Raw genomic sequence first — 19,617 nt, 5'->3', positions numbered from 1 at the left:
ATAGCCAGCTGCACCAATAAAAGGGCATCAGTCTGGTGTGGAAAGTCCTGAACTGGGGCTGCAGGAGAATGGTGCTCCAGGGGGAACCAGTACTCTATACCTGAGTAGCGGAAAGCCCAGAAAGGGGCTGGGAATAGGATGCAGAGGGTGGGTTGAACTTAAAGAAGCCCTGGAAGGGCAGAAGAACCCTTTTGTTTGTTGGGATTTTTTAGTTGGACTTTTGCTATGCTGGAAAGGGTTAAGTTTGACCAGAGGATTAAGCCATAGCACCAGCTCCAACCTATGTGGGGAGGGAAAACTGAGACAGGGAGTGCCTGCAGCACCATCCTTGGCCAGCAGGGGGTGCTACAGGGCAGGTGTGCCCTATGACAGGGGGGTATAAGTATCTAGGATAAATAGATACATGGCTGCAGCCCTGGTACTTGGATGGAGGGGACTTCAGTCTCCTGGGCTGTCAGTGCAGCACCTGCCATGAACAAACTTACTTAGAAACAACCCCTCCCTAATAATTTATCATCGTCCTAACTACAGAACAAGGTGTCTGAGGTTTTTGAGTTCAGCTCTGTTTACGTTTAGCTTCTTTGGCTTCCTCTCTCCCTACCTTCAATGTTTAGAGCCCTCTCTAGCTCTCGCTGGATATACTCCCGCTGAGGTACAGCAGCCTATGATGGGATTCTGCCCAGCTTGTATGGATTCTCTGTTTTCCATAGTGCTGCCAGCCAGCCTTTACTGGAAGAGAATAATGCAAATCCTGGCTGCTCATCAGGGAAACGCTGCGTTTTTGTGTTATACAGTCAAAGTGACGGGGAGACAGAGAGCGAGAGATGGAGACTGCAGAGTCAGGGGGAGTTTGCCATTTGTCACTGCCTGAACTCACCATATATGGGATTAGAAGGGAGACCTGCTGAAAGAACAAGGATTTCACTGGAACAGTTCAGAACCACATTAAAGTCAGATTTGTAGCCAGGCACGGGATGAAAACACTGAGCAGGAAAACCCATGAATAATATTATTTAATCAAACAGATAGAAATAACTGTGTCTTTTAAGACAAATCTATTACAGTGCCTTGCTGCTACCTATACAAACTTAGTAAGAGCTAGTCCCTGACCTGCAGAGATAAGTCTAGACAGACAAGACAGACACTGGGTGGGAGAAAGGAAGAATTATCCTCATTTCACAAATGAGGAACTGAAGGTGCAGGGTAGAGAAACCAACTTGCCCAAGGTCACAAAGGAAATCTGTAGCAGAGCTGGGAACTGAATCTAGATTGTTTACATCCCAGCCCAGCCCACCCCACCCCTAACTGGAAGATCACCCCTCCTTTCAACTTTTACCCAGCACCGCAGGTCTACATGACACAGCTGAGTTAAACCGTTTTCTACTGGTCAAAGCATAGATCTGGGAGCAAGGAGCGGAGGAGTCTGTTCCTGGTGCTGCCTCAGCCTTCCTGTGTGACCCTGAGGAAGACACCTAACCTCTCTGTGCCTCCATTTCCTCATTTGTAAAATGGGGATAATAATAACTACCTACCTCACGGGTCTATTGCAAGACTTAATTCATTAATGTTTGTAAAGCATTTAAGCTCCTAAAATGAATGATGCTATAACAGTGCAAAACATGAGTGGGAATGGCACAGATATATACCAGAGAGCAAAGGTTCTGAAGAGAGGGGTCACGTCAAATCTCCTCAGAGGGCACGGTGAGCCTTCAAGTGAGTGGTCTTGCAACCTGGCACAGATCTTTGCAGTGTCCTTCTCACTATTGGTGGAGGGGAAGAGAGGGGGCCTCCAAGTTAAAAAAAATCCGAAAGTGGGGTATGATTCAAAAAAGGGTTGAGCACCTCTGCCACAGAAGACTAGAAGACAGCACTGTAATGGCAGGGTTAGATGACGTAACAGGTCTTTTCCATCTCTAACTTTTATATATTGCACAGAAAAGATGTCAGACTGTTTGACCCAAGTGATCTTTTCTGGCCATATTACAGAATCAGATTAGAACGGTGGATTTTTTCTGGACGACAGCCATTTTTTTCATAGATTTTTCCAGCCAGAAGAGACCATTATGATCACCTAGTCTGACCTACTGTATAACACAGTCCAGAGAATTCCACCCAGTAATTCCTGCATCAGCCTATATCTTGTGGTCGAGCTAGAGAAATGTTTTCTCCTAAATATAGAGTGACTGCTTACTAGTGGGAAAATGCCAAGCCAAAACACAAAGACACACACACACACAAAACCCTGTCTCCAGAATTCTTAACCAGCAAACTAACAACTAAACCATTCCACTTATCCAAATTATTACCTACCCCCATGACTGCACAATGGCCAGGAAACATCTCCATGCTCATTCGGTTCCCTTCTGCTGGAAGCTGGCTGTTTTGCTCTGTGAAATCATACAAGGCAGTCCCAGCACGCGCATGACTGCGTCATTCCCAAATGTGCTTGGCCCTACAATGTGGCCACTGAGCCGTGATCATGGCCTTTCTGTTTTGTGCTAGTTACTTTATTCTGTCCTCTGCAAATACACTGGATTTTTTCCCCCTAGTGCACCAGTACTGTTTTGCCACTAAAGTCCACACTCTAAACAAGAGACAGGTAGCTGTTGCTCCTAGTTTAAATGCCTTCAGCGACTGAATCACATCCATGGATCAAGCATGCATTCAGTTTGTAGGAAATGGGGACAGGGTAGCAGTAGAAAGTAAGAAACCCACAAGTGATGGTGTTTCAACAGAAAGTATTACAGTGAGAAGAAGAGATGCAGAGACCAAGGACTGGCTCTGATGATGGAACGGACCATCTCGTGGTAAGAGAGACTAAAAGCAGGCAGGAATGATCATCCTGCTGCTAAACCGCCTATTTTCACCATCCTTCCTGTCCCCTGACTGTCTACTCTTTAGACTATAAGCGCCCTGGAGCATTTCAGGAGTGCACTCAAGGGCAAACTAAACTCCATGTTCCCCAGCTAAGGTTAGTTTACCCACTTTTGTTTACCATTATCACCACTGGAGTATTTACTGTATATTTGTACAGAGCCCAGCACAATGGGGCCCCAAATGGATTGAAACCTCTATTGAAATATAAACTCTTATAAGCAATGCAGACACCTGTCGTTAAAGTTATCCAAAACTTTCCATTCTAAGTCCCTGTTTTCAGTTGTTTATAAAACTTTCCCAGACTTTAACCATCTGGGCTGAAATTTTCCATGCCAGGAGTCTGCCTCACACTGAACAGTTCTGGAAAATTTCAGCTAAAACAGTTTTGCCATTCCTCAGAACAAGCTTAGTGGGAAATACTGTAAGGGGCTTCCCTCCCCCCACCTAGGTTGCTGGTAGTGTGGTTGGAGAGATTGGCTGGTGGGAGCAGGGGATGGAGGGAAGGGAGTAATGGATTGAAACAAAGTGTTCCTGTGGTAGGTGATGCTGCCTTTGGCAAGCTCTAAAGGAAGCGCTGGATGCATTAAAGTTTGTTTGATTTATCACTCACTGGAATCTGTGACAGCCAAAATAGTGGGCAACAGCAGAGGCTCCAGATTAGGTGCCTTCTGCCTCAATTTGTTGGCAAGGGGAGCTGGGAGATTTGGATACAGCTTGGAATCACAAGCTGAATTGCTGGTCAAGGGAAGGGAAGAGAAGAGAGGGTATTTGGCCTTGGGGGCTGCTCTGTCAACACTCGCTTTAGTCAGCATGGACAAGCATTGCCTTAGTGTCCAACTGAAGCTAGGGTTGCCAACAGTTCCTTATTACAAGGGACGTCCCTTATTTTTTCAGTGTCTATATAACAAGGTCAGGAATTGCTGAGTGTGACAAAAAGCAGCAAGAAAGACCCCTGGCAAATGTAGGTGAGTATTGCTTATTATTATTAAGGATAATATTGGAAGGAGAGGTGGGGCGGGGGTGCTAAGAAAACAGGGCTCAGAGGGAGCCAGGAAAACACCTAAAAATGCCCTTAAATAGTTTATATTTATCTGTGTATTACACCCAAAAAAAGCCTACGTTAAAAGACCATCCAGGCAGCAATGTCAAGCAATCAAAAGATAGGAAATGCCAGAATTAAGGCTGCTTGTGCTAACTTAATTCACCTCCCTCATGCATCTACTTTATGGTCGTCTTTAATTACATGATCAGGCACTATTTGTCCCACAGGACCCCTGCTCCATTCAGTGCACAGAACGGACTTGCTCTGGGGAAGAATCAAGGTTATGTACTGAAGGAGGCCATTGTCTGCAAGGCCCCTGCCTCATTTGTTGCAGCATTTGGAAGGTGTGCAATGCAGTGAATGAGGGAAAGGGCCTGCAGGAACAAAAGGGATGATCTCAAAATTAAGGCAGCTGAATGCTGCCCTGAAGAACATATCTCCCTGCCTATGCCACTGAGCACCTATGTGATATTGGGCAAGTCACTTACACCAAACTTCTCCCACATGGTCACTAATAGTCTGTTCCTCATTTTCTGGGTGCCCAAATTGATCTGTAGAAGCGCTGAGCCCTTACGGCTGCAACTGAAGTCAGTGGGAGCCATGCTCTGCACTTATAAAGGGCTGTATAATGCAATGTACTAAATGCCCCATGTGTACGGTGGACATAACACTACACTCTGACCTCCCTGGGGTTTTGTGAAGATAAATTAGTTAATGTGCGTGAAGCACTCAGATGCAATACTGATCAGTGCCACAGACAAGCCCGTGACAACATTAATAATTCTGTACACAGTATAGAGTTTGGATGGTGTACAGTAAACAATGCCTGGGGCTGCACATCGGAGGTTAAAATAAATAATAAACAAATACTCATTCAGGGAGCACCATCTTTCTTGCGCAGTGAAAGAGGCCAGGTGATCATGCGATTAAAGCCTGTATCATAATGCATATGCTCAAGAGGTTGAAATAATATTGCACAGGCAACCTGAACTCTGGCATTTCCTAACTTTTGAGTGCTTGACTTTGCAATCTCAACATTATTTTAATGTAGATTTTTGATGTGGTAAATGAGAACGGTGGTTTTGATGGCCTGGAGTCCTGGGTTTCAGGCCCAGCTCTGCCATCGATTCACTGTATGATCTTAGGCAAGTCATTTTGGGAAAAACTAGCCACTGATTTTGAGTGTCTCAATTTTAGGATGTCCTGCTTCTCATAATTAGAGCCTAATTTTCAGAGGCACGCTCAAGCTGAGTACTCAAAAAACAAGGTGCTCAAAGTCAGTGGCTAGACTTGAAAATGTGGCTCTTGAATTCTCTATACTCACTTCCCTGCTCAGTAATCTGGGAGTGGTAACAGGAGTGTTGTGAGGATTAGTTTACTCATGGCCGCAGAGAGTGTGGAGTTCCTGGGGTGGAAGGAAGATGCTACAGAGGTACAAAGTATTAATGATTATTAGAATAGGGGCCGGAGGTTCCCTTCTGCTAGGTGGCTCCAACATCAGGGAGAAAGGGCATGATGCAAACTCTGCAGCAAAAGTCACATAAAATAGGAACTGCCGGTCTGCTCCCCAGGTGAGCGGCAATGTGCAAAGAGCAGCACAGGTGTGATGTGCATAGAGAATGTTCCATGGACGAGGTAGGCACGGCCTGCAAAATGTTTTCTGTGCTTCCTGCTCTCCCCAGAACTCACTGTACTAAAGCCTGGAAAACAGATTTATAGGATGTCTGCCTCAGGTGGCTCTAAATTATGCCTCTGGCCATCCACTCTCTTTATGGTGGCATGATCAAAAGCCAAGAATGTCCATGAGTGCAGCCAAACAGCAAGCAAGAATCAAAGAGAGGCACCTACCTCCCTTAGGCACCTTTGAAAATTCCAGCCCTTGTACTGTATCTCTCCAGCCAACATGCTCCTGAAATGTTGTTTAATTCTGTATCTCCAAATCAAGATGATCGCAAGCCAAATTCTAAACATTTTATGCAGCCTTTACTCAGGGAATCCTGGGAGATGCCAAACACTGAACTTTCTCTGACATCAGTAGGAGTTGAGGGCACTCAGCACCATGCAGCTTGGAGACCTATGTTCCCATTTAGCCACACTGGGGTCTGTTGTACTCCCACATCTGCCCCCTTAAAAAAAAAGATTATTAAGGGGCATAATTTAGGACAGGGGTGCGCAAAATTTTTGGCCCTAGGGCAACATCTAGGTATGGAAATTGTATGGCGGGCCATGAATTCTCATGAAATTGGGGGTTGGGGTTCAGCAGGGGGTTCGGGCTCCAGCTGGAGGTGCAGGCTCCGGGGTGGGGTTCGGGGTGCAGGAGGGTGCTCCAGGATGGGACCGAGGGGTTCAGAGGGCAGGAGGGGGATCAGGGCTGGGGCGGGGTGCGGGGTCAGGGGTGCAGGCTCCAGGTGATGCTTACCTCAAGCAGCTCCCAGAAGCAGTGGCATGTTCCCCCTCTGAGCACTGCCCTGTCTGCAGACACCGCCCCTGTAGCTCCCATTGGCTGCAGTTCCTGGCAGCGTGTGGAGCCCCCTGGCTGCTCCTACATGTAGGAGCTGGAGGGGGGACAAGCCACTGCTTCCAAGAGCCGCACAGAGCAAGTCAAGCCCCTGACCCCACTCCCCGCCTGAAGTGCCAGAGCAGGGCAAGCCGTGGACCCCGCTCCCCGGCAGGAGCTCAAGGGCTGGATTAAAATGTCTGGAGGGCTGGATGAGGCTCCCAGGCCATAGTTTGCCCACCCCTGGTTTAGGACCTAAGCGTAGGGTTTATATGAAACCTAATATGAATAGACATGTTTTCACCAACATTTAAAATATGTACTTTGTTTACCTGAAAATGTGTCTCTGCAGTGCTGGACACATACAAATACTGCACCTCTGCACTTTAATAGTATGCCAGAACTAGAAAGGTAAACTGACTGTCAACAAAATAATGTAACTAACCAGGATCAATGGTGAATAGGAAGCTTGGATTCTTTGCCCAGCCTCACCGCCTCACCCCCCAGACCAGCTTTATTTTTAATAACCCAAGATGATCTTTTTAACTTAGGTAAGGGATTCTCTTAGTGTATGATTTTTCACAATGGCAGTGTTTCTTTAACTGGGATTAATTTCAATTGAAGTCCCTCCAGCTGTTTTTAAATATATTCATCCCATCCCCCACTTTCTAGCAGTAGCTTTTCAGTAAAGTTTCCTTAGACCACTTCGCAGTGTTTCAGTGTCAGCTCTCCTACTTCAAATATAACAAGGTTATAACTAGGATTGCCAGGTGTCCGCTCCCCCAGCCAGAGCCCTCACACCCTCCACACACCAGTCCCCTGCCTGGCAGCTCTGGTCAGCACCACTGACCAGGCTGTTAAAAGTCCGGTTGGTGGCACAGCGGGGCTGGCAGGCTCCCTGCCTGGCTCCACCTGGGTCCCAGAAGCGGTGACATGTCCCTCCAGCTCCTAGGTGGAGGGATGGCGAATGGAGCTCTGTGCATTGCCCCTGCCCCATTGTGCTAGGAACTGTTTACACACATAGGAAAAGAAAGTTCCTACCCCAAAGAACTTGCACTCTAAATGGACAAAACAAACAACAGAAATATCATTATCCCTGTTACACAAATCGGAAACAGCAAGATGAAGTGATTTGGCCCTGGTCATACAGACAGTCTGCTGCAGAGTCAGGAATTGACTCCAGATCTTTTGAGTTTCGATCCAGTGCCTTGACCCTAAGACTCATCAGGTGGATTGATTTTAATCAAAGTGATTTAAATCAGCAAGCAGGAAACCTTGATATAAATAATCACTTTTAATTGTATTTTGCAGGTGTACTTTAGCCTAGCAAAACGAAAGCTGAATGGGGATATGATTGCTCTCAAAATCACAGAATAAACATCAAGGAGGTTGATTCTCTCTAGCTTATAATCATTAAAACATGTTGAATTGCAACTAAATGTACCCTTTACACTAAATTTTTTGCTAACCAGGAGGATACATTATATCGGTACATTTATTTAAGCAATTTTTTAATATTTAAATTTTTATTATGTTAGAAAATGGTGAAAGATGCATGTCTTATTTACTAAATTATTCATTTTCTACTTGCAATCTGTGTCAAGTGCTACTTGGATAGAAATTCAAATTCAATTAAAAATGCACAAAAACAGCTGTAACGCTGTATGGACTATGAGTCACCATTTATAATGTTATGGATAACAACATTACAAAATTGCAATGAGTCATACAAGATATGCCATGTAAGGTATCAGTGGAAAAGTTATGATATGCTAAATATGATAAGTTTATTTATATGTATGTATCATCTTTTTATTGTGAGTTATAAATATGTGTGATATATTGATATCTCAAACTTGTGGTGTGTATCGGGGTGACACCGTCAGGCAGATTGGCATCAACACTATCCAGCCTGCTTCATGGCCCATTAATAGGGTCTTACCAAATTCATGGACCCTTTTGGTAAATTTCACCATCATAACGTTCATGAGTGCAGCCAAACAGCAAGCAAGAATCAAAGAGAGGCACCTACCTTCCTTAGGCACCTTTGAAAATTCCAGCCCTCAGGGAACGGATGGGCTGGATCCCCTGGGAGAATAACATGAGGGGGAAAGGAATCCAGGAGAGTTGGCTGTATTTTAAAGAAACCTTATTGAGGTGACAGGGACAAACCATCCCGATGTGTAGAAAGAATAGTAAATATGGCAGGCGACCAGCTTGGCTTAACAGTGAAATCCTTGCTGATCTTAAACACAAAAAAGAAGCTTACAAGAAGGGGAAGATTGGACAAATGACCAGGGAAGAGTATAAAAATATTGCTCGGGCATGCAGGAGTGAAATCAGGAAGGCCAAATCACACCTGGAGTTGCAGCTAGCAAGGGATGTTAAGAGTAACAAGAAGGGTTTCTTCAGGTATGTTAGCAACAAGAAGAAAGTCAAGGAAAGTGTGGGCTCCTTACTGAATTAGGGAGGCAATCTAGTGACAGAGGATGTGGAAAAAGCTAATGTACTCAATGCTTTTTTTGCCTCTATCTTCACGAACAAGGTCAGCTCCCAGACTACTGCACTGGGCAGCACAGCATGGGGAGGAGGTGACCAGCCCTCTGTGGAGAAAGAAGTGGTTTGGGACTATTTAGAAAAGCTGGACGAGCACAAGTCCATGGGGCCGGATGCGCTGCATCCGAGAGTTTGGCGGATGTGATTGCAGAGCCATTGGCCATTATCTTTGAAAACTCATGGCGATCGGGGGAAGTCCCGGACGACTGGAAAAACGCTAATGTAGTGCCCATCTTTAAAAAAGGGAAGAAGGAAGATCCTGGGAACTACAGGCCAGTCAGCCTCACCTCAGTCCCTGGAAAAATCATGGAGCAGGTCCTCAAGGAATCAATTCTGAAGCACTTAGAGGAGAGGAAAGTGATCAGGAACAGTCAGCATAGATTCACCAAGGGCAAGTCATGCCTGACTAATCTAATTGCCTTCTATGATGAGATAACTGGCTCTGTGGATGAGGGGAAAGCAGTGGATGTGTTGTTCCTTGACTTTAGCAAAGCTTTTGACACGGTCTCCCACAGGTTTCCGAGTAGCAGCTGTGTTAGTCTGTATTTGCAAAAAGAAAAGGAGTACTAGTGGCACCTTAGAGACTAACCAATTTATTTGAGCATAAGCTTTCGTGAGCTACAGCTCACTTCATCGGATGCATTCAGTGGAAAATACAGTGAGGAGATTTATATACACACAGAACATGAAAAAATGGGTGTTATCATACACATTGTAAGGAGAGTGATCACTTAAGATGAGCTATTACCAGCAGGAGAGCGGGGAGGGGAGCGGGGGAAAGAAAACCTCCCACAGTATTTTTGCCAGCAAGTTAAAGAAGTATGGGCTGGATGAATGGACTATAAGGTGGACAGAAAATTGGCTAGATTGTTGGGCTCAACGGGTAGTGATCAATGGCTCCATGTCTAGTTGGCAGCCGGTATCAAGCGGAATGCCCCACGGGTCGGTCCTCGGGCCGGTTTCATTCAATATCTTCATAAATGATCTGGAGGATGGTGTGGATTGCACCCTCAACAAGTTTGCAGAGGACACTAAACTGGGAGGAGAGGTAGATATGCTGGACGGTAGGGATAGGATACAGAGGGACCTAGACAAATTGGAGGATTGGGCCAAAATAAATCTGATGAGGTTCAACAAGGACAAGTGCAGAGTCCCGCACTTAGGACGGAAGAATCCAATGCACCGCTACAGACTAGGGACCGAATGGCTCGGCAGCAGTTCTGCAGAAAAGGACCTAGGGGTTACAGTGGACAAGAAGATGGATATGAGTCAACAGTGTGCCCTTGTTGCCAACAAGGCCAATGGCATTTTGAGATTTATAAGTAGGGGCATTGCCAGCAGATCGAGGGACGTGATCGTTCCCCTCTGTTCGACATTGGTGAGGCCTCATCTGGAGTACTGTGTCCAGTTTTGGGCCCCACACTACAAGAAGGATGTGGAAAAATTGGAAAACGTCCAGCGGAGGGCAACAAAAACGATTAGGGGACTGGAACACAACTTATGAGGAGAGGCTGAGGGAACTGGGATTGTTTAGTCTGCAGAAGAGAAGAATGAGGGGGGATTTGATAGCTGCTTTCAGCTACCTGAAAGGGGGTTCCAAAGAGGATGGATCTAGACTGTTCTCAGTGGTAGCAGATGACAGAACGAGGAGTAATGGTCTCAAGTTGCAGTGGGGGAGGTTTAGGTTGGATATTAGGAAAAACTTTTTCACTAGGAGGGTGGTGAAACACTGGAATGGGTTACCTATGGAGGTGGTGGAATCTCCTTCCTTTGAGGTTTTTAAGGTCAGGCTTGACAAAGCCCTGGCTGGGATGATTTAGTTGGGGATTGGTCCTGCTTTGAGCAGGGGGTTGGACTAGATGACCTCCTGAGGTCCCTTCCAACCCTGATATTCTATGATTCTATGAGTCTATGATTTTAAAATCTTAAATTTCACGATGTTGTAACCATGTGGGTCCTATCCAAAAGGGGGTTGTAGGGGGTGGTCGCAAGGCTACTGTAGGAGAAATGCGGTATTGGCACCCTTACTTCTGTGCGGCTGGTAGTGGTGGCATTGCCTTCAGAGCTGGGCTCCCAACCAGCAGCTACAGAGCTTCCTGCAGCCGGGGCAGGTTCCTGGATGTGTGTCTGACTGGCCCTGGGAGTGGCCCATGCAGAAAAAGAGGAATCCCGTTCCTCCCCAGCCCAGCCGGAACTAGCAGCTGGAGCGCGACACCGGTTAGGAGCCCCTGGCTGGGGTGTCCCAGCTCTGGCCCTCCCCAGTTCTGGGCCCAGAACTGGGGAGGGCCAAGGGGCCTTGGGCTGGCTGGGGGGCGGGGTGGCGTGACCACAGCGCCCTGAGCGGTTGCCCACATCACCCACCATTAAGGCCGGCCCTACTCCCTGCAAAAAGTGATGACTCCTCCCACAGGATGCCACCCTCACTTCTGTGCTGCTGCTGGTGGTGACGCTGCCTTCAAAGCTGGGCGCACGGCCAGCAGCTGCACCTTTCCGCTCTTTGGCCACCCAGCTCTGAAGGCAGCACAGAAGTAAGGATGGCAATACCTTGACCCCCTCCTACAATAGCCAGATTTCATGGACGAGAGCAGATTTCACAAGGGAGACTAGATTTCACGGTCCGTGACACTTTTTTCACAGCCATGAATTTGGTAGGGTCCTACCCATCAAGGGCAATCAGCTGTACAATGAACCCATTGAGAGAAGCCACGGGCCAGGGTGGATAAAAATTGGATTTTTTAATTTACATCAGATTTTTTTGATAAAATGCTTTTTGAGGAAAAAACCTATCTAAAGATAGTTTTAATTAAGATACTTTATAGCTCAAAGATATCTCATCATGGAATAGGGATTATAAATTCTAATTCTTTAGTATGAAACAATATATTCATGTAATCTTTAAGAAAAGTGTTGTAAATGAGTTCCAATAGTTCATGGATTAGGAACCCAATCTTTTGGGATTCCAGGGGCTGCTGTATAGATTATTTAGGTTAATCTTTCTATCTACCCAATGGGACTCAGTGCTCAGTCTAGAAGATACCATCAGAGATGCTTAGTTTTGCAGTTCTCAAACTATGGATTTATCTCTCCAGAGATAACATGCTTGTTAACAGCAAAAATGTTTTTAAATAAATACATAATATAGAGAGGAGAAATAACAGACCTCACTCCTATTTTCCCTCTGCAAATTTGTGTACACAGAGTCAATCCCCTACCTCTCTCTAAAAGTGCAAAGTTTCAAAAAGTTCAATGAATAGAAAATTGTTGGGGGCGGAATAGCTGGACAGGAGAAGAAGTCTGGAGATAAATGTGAGAAGGGAGGGACAGGCAGTAAAAACAAAAGTGAAACTGTTTGAGCAGCGTATTCCAGAAGCCTTGAGGTCTTTCTGAGTGTAGTCTTCATTGGTTTGAGATCTACCATACCATTCTCTCACTAGAAGGGAAAACCTATAATGGCAACAGGCCGTAAAAGAGACCCAGTTTGGGAATATTTTAACGAAGTTCCTCTACCTGTGGGTAAGACAGGCATGCGTGCAAAATGCAAACAGTGCAACAAAGAAATGCAAGGCCTGGTTGCCAGAATTAAACATCAGGAGAAGCGTTCCTTCTCAGGAGGAAGCTGCGTTGAAGATGATGAAAGGAACACGGCTGAACATTCAGGATCTTCAGGTTGGTAAACTTTTTTTATTTCATACTTCTTTCTTAAGGACTGCCTGTCTTCCTTCTGGACTATTCTTGAATCCTCATGTTTGAGCAAAAAACATAGTTGTTACTCTATGGTGCTATCATTTTAGATACAGTTGTGATAAAAAATAAATAGCTGAAATAGGCAGATCGTCCTTTTACAATTTCACCTTTAAACTAGTACAGAGTGTCAGTGAATGCAATGAGTAATACTAAATGAGCAGTATGGTAATAATAATTAAATAACTGCATTGACGTATTTTGTTTAGGAGAATCCGTCCTCAACATACAGGATTCTGAAGACTATCCACTTTTAAGATCACCATTATTTTCTATAGTTTCAGAGTTATCTGCCAGTGATAGTGTTTCAGTCGCATCATGTATGTCACACAGCCACAGTATATCACCTGTAGCAAAAAGGAAAAAAAAAATCTCCAATCATCCAAAAACAACCATAGATAAGTTTGTGATAAGAACCACCAGATTACAAAAAGAGGTAATTGATGAAAAAATTTCCCTGTTTGTTTATGCAACAAACTGTCCTTTCCGTATGATTGAGAACCCACACTTCATTAACATGGTTCAGTCATTAAGATCAGGATACAGTCCACCCAACAGAGCAGATGTCACAGGCAAATTGCTAAATAAAGTGTTGAAAGAGAAACTGAGCAGTGTGCAAAAGGTCTAGAGCAGTGGTTCTTAACCTTTACTGCAGCCTGCACCCCTTTGGTTCTCAAAATATGTCCTCGCACCCCTTATCAATAATCAAAATATGTTCTCACACCCCTTATCAAAAATCGTTGAAGTAGGTCAGTTCTTTAAACTTGTTTGTATATTACAGTAATCATTTCAAAATGTATAATGTTAATAAGTATATAGGTTTGATGAAACAAAGTAGTTGTACTTAAGTGCCTGTGCTTAATTTGTGTTTTCTATGATTTACCTTCTAAAAAAATCTGGCATGTCTCGCACCCCCAGGGGGTGCGTGCACCCCAGGTTAAGAACCGCTGTTCTAGAGGGTGAAATTGTTAACCTGAGTCTTGATGGGTGGAGCAATGTCCACAATGATCCTGTTGTATATGCTTGTGTGACAACAGAAGAAGGGAATGTCTTCCTTACAGAAACAATTGATACATCAGGAAATGCACACACAGCAGAATACTTACAAGAAGTAGCAGTAAAAGCTATAACAAACTGTGGAAAAAAATGCAAATGTCTAGTATGCAGCTTCGTCACAAATGCATCCAAGATGAGAAGACATTATTTAGAAGAAAGCGAAGAGAGTCCCAAACTAATAATATATGGTTGCAGTGCTCATTTGATGCACCTCCTAGCCAAAGACTTCAGTGTTCCAGAAATGTTGTTGAAATTGCAGAATACTTCCATAACAACCACTTCGCAGCAGCTGCTCTGAAAAAAGTGGGAGGAACCCAGCTAACTCTCCCACAAGACGTGCGATGGAACTCAGCAGTGGACGGTTTTGAGCACTATATCAAGAACTGGCCTAATCTGATGACAGTTTGTGAACAAAATCGTGAAAAAATAGATGGCACTGTCACAGCCAAAGTTCTCAACATTGGGCTGAAGAGAATGTTGAATGCATGCTGAGGACCCTGAAGCCTATTTCTGTAGCCTTGAACAAAATTCAGGGAAAGAGCTGTTTTATTGATGATGCTGCTGAAATTTGGAAGGAACTGAGTGAGATCTTAAAAAGAGAAATATGCAATGACAGAGTTAAATTACAAGCATTAAAAAAACAAGTGGGACAAGCACTATCTCCAGCTCATTTTCTTGCAAATATTCTCAATACTCGGTACCAGGGTCAAACCTTAACTGCTGAAGAAGAGGAGCTGGCTATGATATGGACATCTGGCAATCATCCCTCCATAATGCCAACTATAATATACTTCAGAGCTAAGGGTGGACCGTTCAAGAAATATGTTTGCTGATGATGTTTTAAAGAAAGTCACACCAGTGAACTGGTGGAAGTCACTTAAGCGCTTGGATTCAGAGACTGTTGAAGTGATAATCTCACTTTTAACAGCAGTAGCTTCTTCTGCCGGTGTAGAAAGAATATTTTCTTCCTTTGGACTAATTCATTCCAAATTGAGAAATTGTTTGGGACCTGAAAAAGCAGGAAAGCTTGTTTTTCTTTTCCAGATTATGAACAAACAGGAAAATGGAGGTGAAGACGACTGAGTTAGCTGCAGAAGCCAATATTTTAAGTTTCTCATGTTGACCTGGCTGACATAGTCGATTTAATTTTTTTTTAATATTTCATTTAACTACTTTAGTTAAAAACAATTTTAACAAAAACAAACCTGATTTTAAAAAACTTGAATGTTTAACTAAATTCAAAAATGCATATGCTTGTTTTGTTAAAATATTATATGTTTTCCTGTTGAAGAAAAAAATCCAGAATACATAGCGTTGTTGTTTTAGTTAAATAAAACAATTTAAATGTCTGTCTGGTGATGTTCTCCTCCTAATACAGCATGGCAAAAAAATCCTCCAAATATTAATGATTAACCTGTTGAATTGGAGATAGTTCACCTCCCAATGACTTCATAAATATCTGCTTCAATTACCTTTGGTAAATGAAATAACCAAACAATCATTCATTTTCTGATATCATTTTCTGATATAGCTGTAAAACGAATCTGAAAAGTTTTCAAAATAAATCACTTTAAAAATGTGTAATGTGTACCTTCTAAAAATGAAACCTACATCTATCTCTGAGTTGTGAAGAATATGTATTAAGGTTATAACAACCAACAAGAATGCACTTTTATGTAGAAATCCATGATTAAATCGAGTCTTCCTGACTAGTAATTTAAATCATGATTTAAATCAATTTGATTTAAATCAAATCCACCTTTCCACAGGCTATGTCTTGTTACGAATTATACCTGATAGGACACGCACACAACTACTGCGAATTACACCTGGTAGGACACACACACAAATGCTACGAATTACACCTGGTAGGTCACACACAGTTCGAATCTAGGCTGAGGCACATAAACAAAGTCCACAACTGCCGAGTTCCCAAAAAACACCAAGTTTATTACGCTCGAGCGTGGTGCCCCCCTGGTAGCCAGGAGGGGACCCCGATACAGATTATACAAAGGTTATATACTTTTTAGCAAAGCATGTTGCCCTTGTGCATCGGAAACCTTAGCCAGTAAACAAACCCTTTTCTTATCTACCACCTATCCCTGCTTGGTGCATTCCTCGTACTAAACTAGTATGTTAATTACACAGCATGGTCCTAAAGCCATGCATCAGTAACTTTTATTATCAGGATGGGAGGCCTCACATCAAAGGCCAGGAGATAGGGAGTTTAGGGACTGACAAAGAACAGATACCGGGAGTCAAGGCAGGCTGGAGACAAGGAGGAGGATTTTCACAGGAATGGAGTATCTAAGGAACACTCCTCCTGGTACATGATGTGCTTGTTTTAGACAATGGTGGGCCCCAAACCAAAATGGAGTCACATGTGCTAACTTTTCCTTAACAGTCTATGAGTCAGCAGGACGTGTAGGGAGATGCCTCTGGACAGGGGACTACTCTAAGTGCTTTTCCATACTCATGTGCTGTGAGCTTGTGTTTGGGACAGAGGATGTACAAGCCACATGGCTAACGATATAAAAAGGGAGCTGTATCTTTTCCATTTTTCTTCAATCCTTCTTCTCAGCTCTGGAGTAACTTCTCTACAAACTGAAGCTCTGAACAAAGGAATGATAGACCCATCCAAGGTTTGGATGTGTTCCAGAGGGACTTACAAGTCAACAATCTCACCAATGCTGCTAAGAACCTGATATATGGACTCTGAAGTCACATGTATGTATCTGACTGCTTTGATCATTTCACAGCTCTCTTCTCTTTCTTTTCTTTTATAATAAAACCTTTAGTTTTAGATACTAAGGCTTGGTTGGCAGTGTGGTATTTTGGGTAAGATCCAAACTAGTATTGATCTGGTTATGTGGCTGGCCCTTTGGGGATCAGAAGAATGTTTTGTATATTGAACAGAGTTTTAAATAACTTCTCACTTTACTGGACCTTTTTGCTGATTGAGAGCCAGACACTGGAATGCAATAAAGGGGGCTGTGTGATTTCTTTTTTTCAAGCTTCTTGATAACCAGTGTGGGGGATCAAGTGCACAATTTGTGACTGGTTGGTGAATCTAACACTATAGTGTTAACCACCAGTTTTGGGAGAATCTGCTCTGCTTTTTGTAGCCTGCCTTGACCTTGACATTTTCATTGTGGGCTACCTTAGGCACTTTGGGTCACAACAGCATTAAATTTTTTTATTAAATAAAATTATCTTAAATGTGCTGGATACATCAGAGAAAAAAGTTTATTATAACACATTAGGCATTTAAAACTAACTGATTTATTAAACAAATGAAGTATTACCTCTATGTAGTGAATTGAACTGATTATCTCTGACCACCAAGTCCTTCAAGATTTTAGAACTAGTAAATCTCATCCTCTCGCCCCTACCTAGTTTTTATTCATAGAATGGAAAAGAAAACGAGCTTGCTTTCTTTCTCAACTTCCAGTAAGTTTCTTAACTTTGAATGAACTAGTTATTGATCTGAACTAGTTGAATAAAATTAAATTAAGAAAATATTCTCTCTGCAACTGCAGAAGACGCTACTGCTGTGAAAAGCTGGGTTCATACTTCAGCTAACTCTGCTTCCAGGTGCTTAGCTAGTGGCTGCCACCATTTCTGTGGTCTGCTTTTCTTTAAACGTTGGCAGCAAACATGTATTTCTTAATATTATTTTTTGTATTTAACTTAAATGATTTTAATAGATATAATAAGCCTAGACCTTAACATAAGTTGTCAATTTCAAATAGATTTTTTTAAAAATAAACCTGAATTTAAACGTTAAAAAATTGATTTTTTTAAATCATGATTTTTTTTCCACCCTGAGACCCACTGACATATTAACCTGGATGAGCCATCTTGCTACACAAGTTTTATGCACTAACTTCATGGGCGTTGACCAGCATAAAGGGTTGTAAACAGGGTGGAAAATCAGGCCCATTATTATGAGATTTTTGAGCTGAAAATCAGCGTTAGTAAGCCTATAAGAGACCAGCTGGGTCATCCTTTGGGTGAGACATAAAACTGATGTTCCTGGCCATTAAAGATCCAGTGGTAGTTTTACATAAAAGAAGGGGCCAGATTCTGCCCCATGTAATTACATTCTGCCTTGTTAAATTCACCTTTGAATTTCAGTTGGATACAGCAATATTCTTCACTTGCCGTCCTAAACGTCTGTGTAGAGACGACAGGCACTGTTAAAAAGTTGTATGCCAAACAATGGCTGCATTTCAAGTGGGAGGGGTGGGGTGGCAAAATAATACCTATATAGCCTTTACCTATTTTACAGGGTGCTAGGCTTAATTAATCCAGGTTTGCAAAGCTCTTTGAGATCCTTGGATGAAAGGCCCTATTGAAGTGCTAACTGCTGTGGTGAACTGGCTATTGTTTATGTGTTTTACTGCCCTCTGCTGCATTATATGAGAATGACTCTTGTGCAGCATAAGCCCTATACTGCAAAGAGCTGGTGGAGATTTTCTTTTAGCGACAGGGGTGTGCAGCTTTAGGAGCAGGAGCCTCTGAGTGCCATGAAGTTCCAAAATGCCAGGGGCAGCAGCACAGTAGCCATTGTAAAGGCCCTGGTGGTCAGAGATTTGTTACATCATTATCATCATCCATGCTGACTTTCAACATTTTGCAGGACCTCACTCTACATTAGGCCCACTAATGTTTTAGCTAACCTGTCCTCACATCTCTGCAGTGATGGTGCCATGAACCCTTGATACTGTGACTCACCTGGAGTCTAGCCCATTGCTTTACAGTTCTTGGTGTTATGAACTTTGTTCTAACATCTAGCTGAAACTTTTTCTTTCATCCACATGGGTGTGATAACACTAAATAAAGTGCAGATCCACCAGCATTTCATCCTCTCGCTCCCTGGATATGTCCTCTCAGTTCAACCCCCGCATAATACATAATATTCTGCATTTACACACCTTTTCATAAAGGACCATTACAAATGTTGGTGGAGTTAGTTTCCCAAAACCCCTATGAGAGATTATTATCCCATTTTACAGATAGGAAAACTAAAGCACAAAAGTGACTTGCCCAAGGTCTCAGAGAAAATCAGTGGCTGAGCAGAGAATATAGAACAGAACGTGCTCTAACCACTTGACTATGCTTTCCTGGCATAGTCTCTCTTTCTCACATCACCCAGATAGGCTAATTTTCCTTTGATTCCCAAGTCATAATTTGCTTCCCATCCAAGCAAGACAGTGGCACCAATCAAACTGCTCTGATTGGCTGCCGTGCCCAGGACCCCTTTGTGTCACTGGATTCTGCCTTAATGTGCCCTGACCTTCACATTGACATGCCCTCTGTTACTGTCCTTGGAGAATATAAATAATTCCCCTTTGTCATGCTTGTCGTTTCTTTAAGGTATTTATAGACCAAACATCTCTCCTTTCCTTTAAAATCTCTGTCTTCCTTTATCTGTATAAAACTCTAAGATGTAGGTGCCTCCAATGTTTTGGCTGAGAGCAGGAGACACACCTGTAAACTGTGCGTTTATAACAAAGACTTACGTCATTCATTTCAGACCCAGATTCACCTCCATCCTACACATACCCTGGGGTTCTCTCTCACAATAGAAGTCAGATGTGCACATGGAGACCATAGCCAACTTTATAAAGACTACAGAAAAGATCTATATCATGTTCCCCCATGACAAAACATAAAATAACAGATTAATATTTGATACATCCCTTTAGCTTCAGACCTGGCAAGGTGGTAGATCTGATGGTCTATTTGGCCTTTTCTATCTCTCACAAAAAGAAAAGGAGTACTTGTGACACCTTAGAGACTAACCAATTTATTTGAGCATAAGCTTTCGTGAGCTACAGCTCAC

General features: G+C 43.3%; 1 protein-coding gene across 1 annotated transcript in view; it reads right to left on the bottom strand.

Moving 5' to 3' along the window:
- USP35 (ubiquitin specific peptidase 35) overlaps window positions 1-19,617 on the bottom strand; it is a 63,801-nt gene that overhangs the window by 43,410 nt on the left and 774 nt on the right. The gene's annotated exons all lie outside the window — the stretch shown is intronic.

The sequence above is a fragment of the Natator depressus genome, chromosome 1 (assembly GCF_965152275.1).
Source record: "Natator depressus isolate rNatDep1 chromosome 1, rNatDep2.hap1, whole genome shotgun sequence".
NCBI lineage: Eukaryota > Metazoa > Chordata > Testudines > Cheloniidae > Natator > Natator depressus.
Note: the sequence above shows the minus strand (reverse complement) of the source record. Positions and strands in the feature narration are given on the sequence as shown.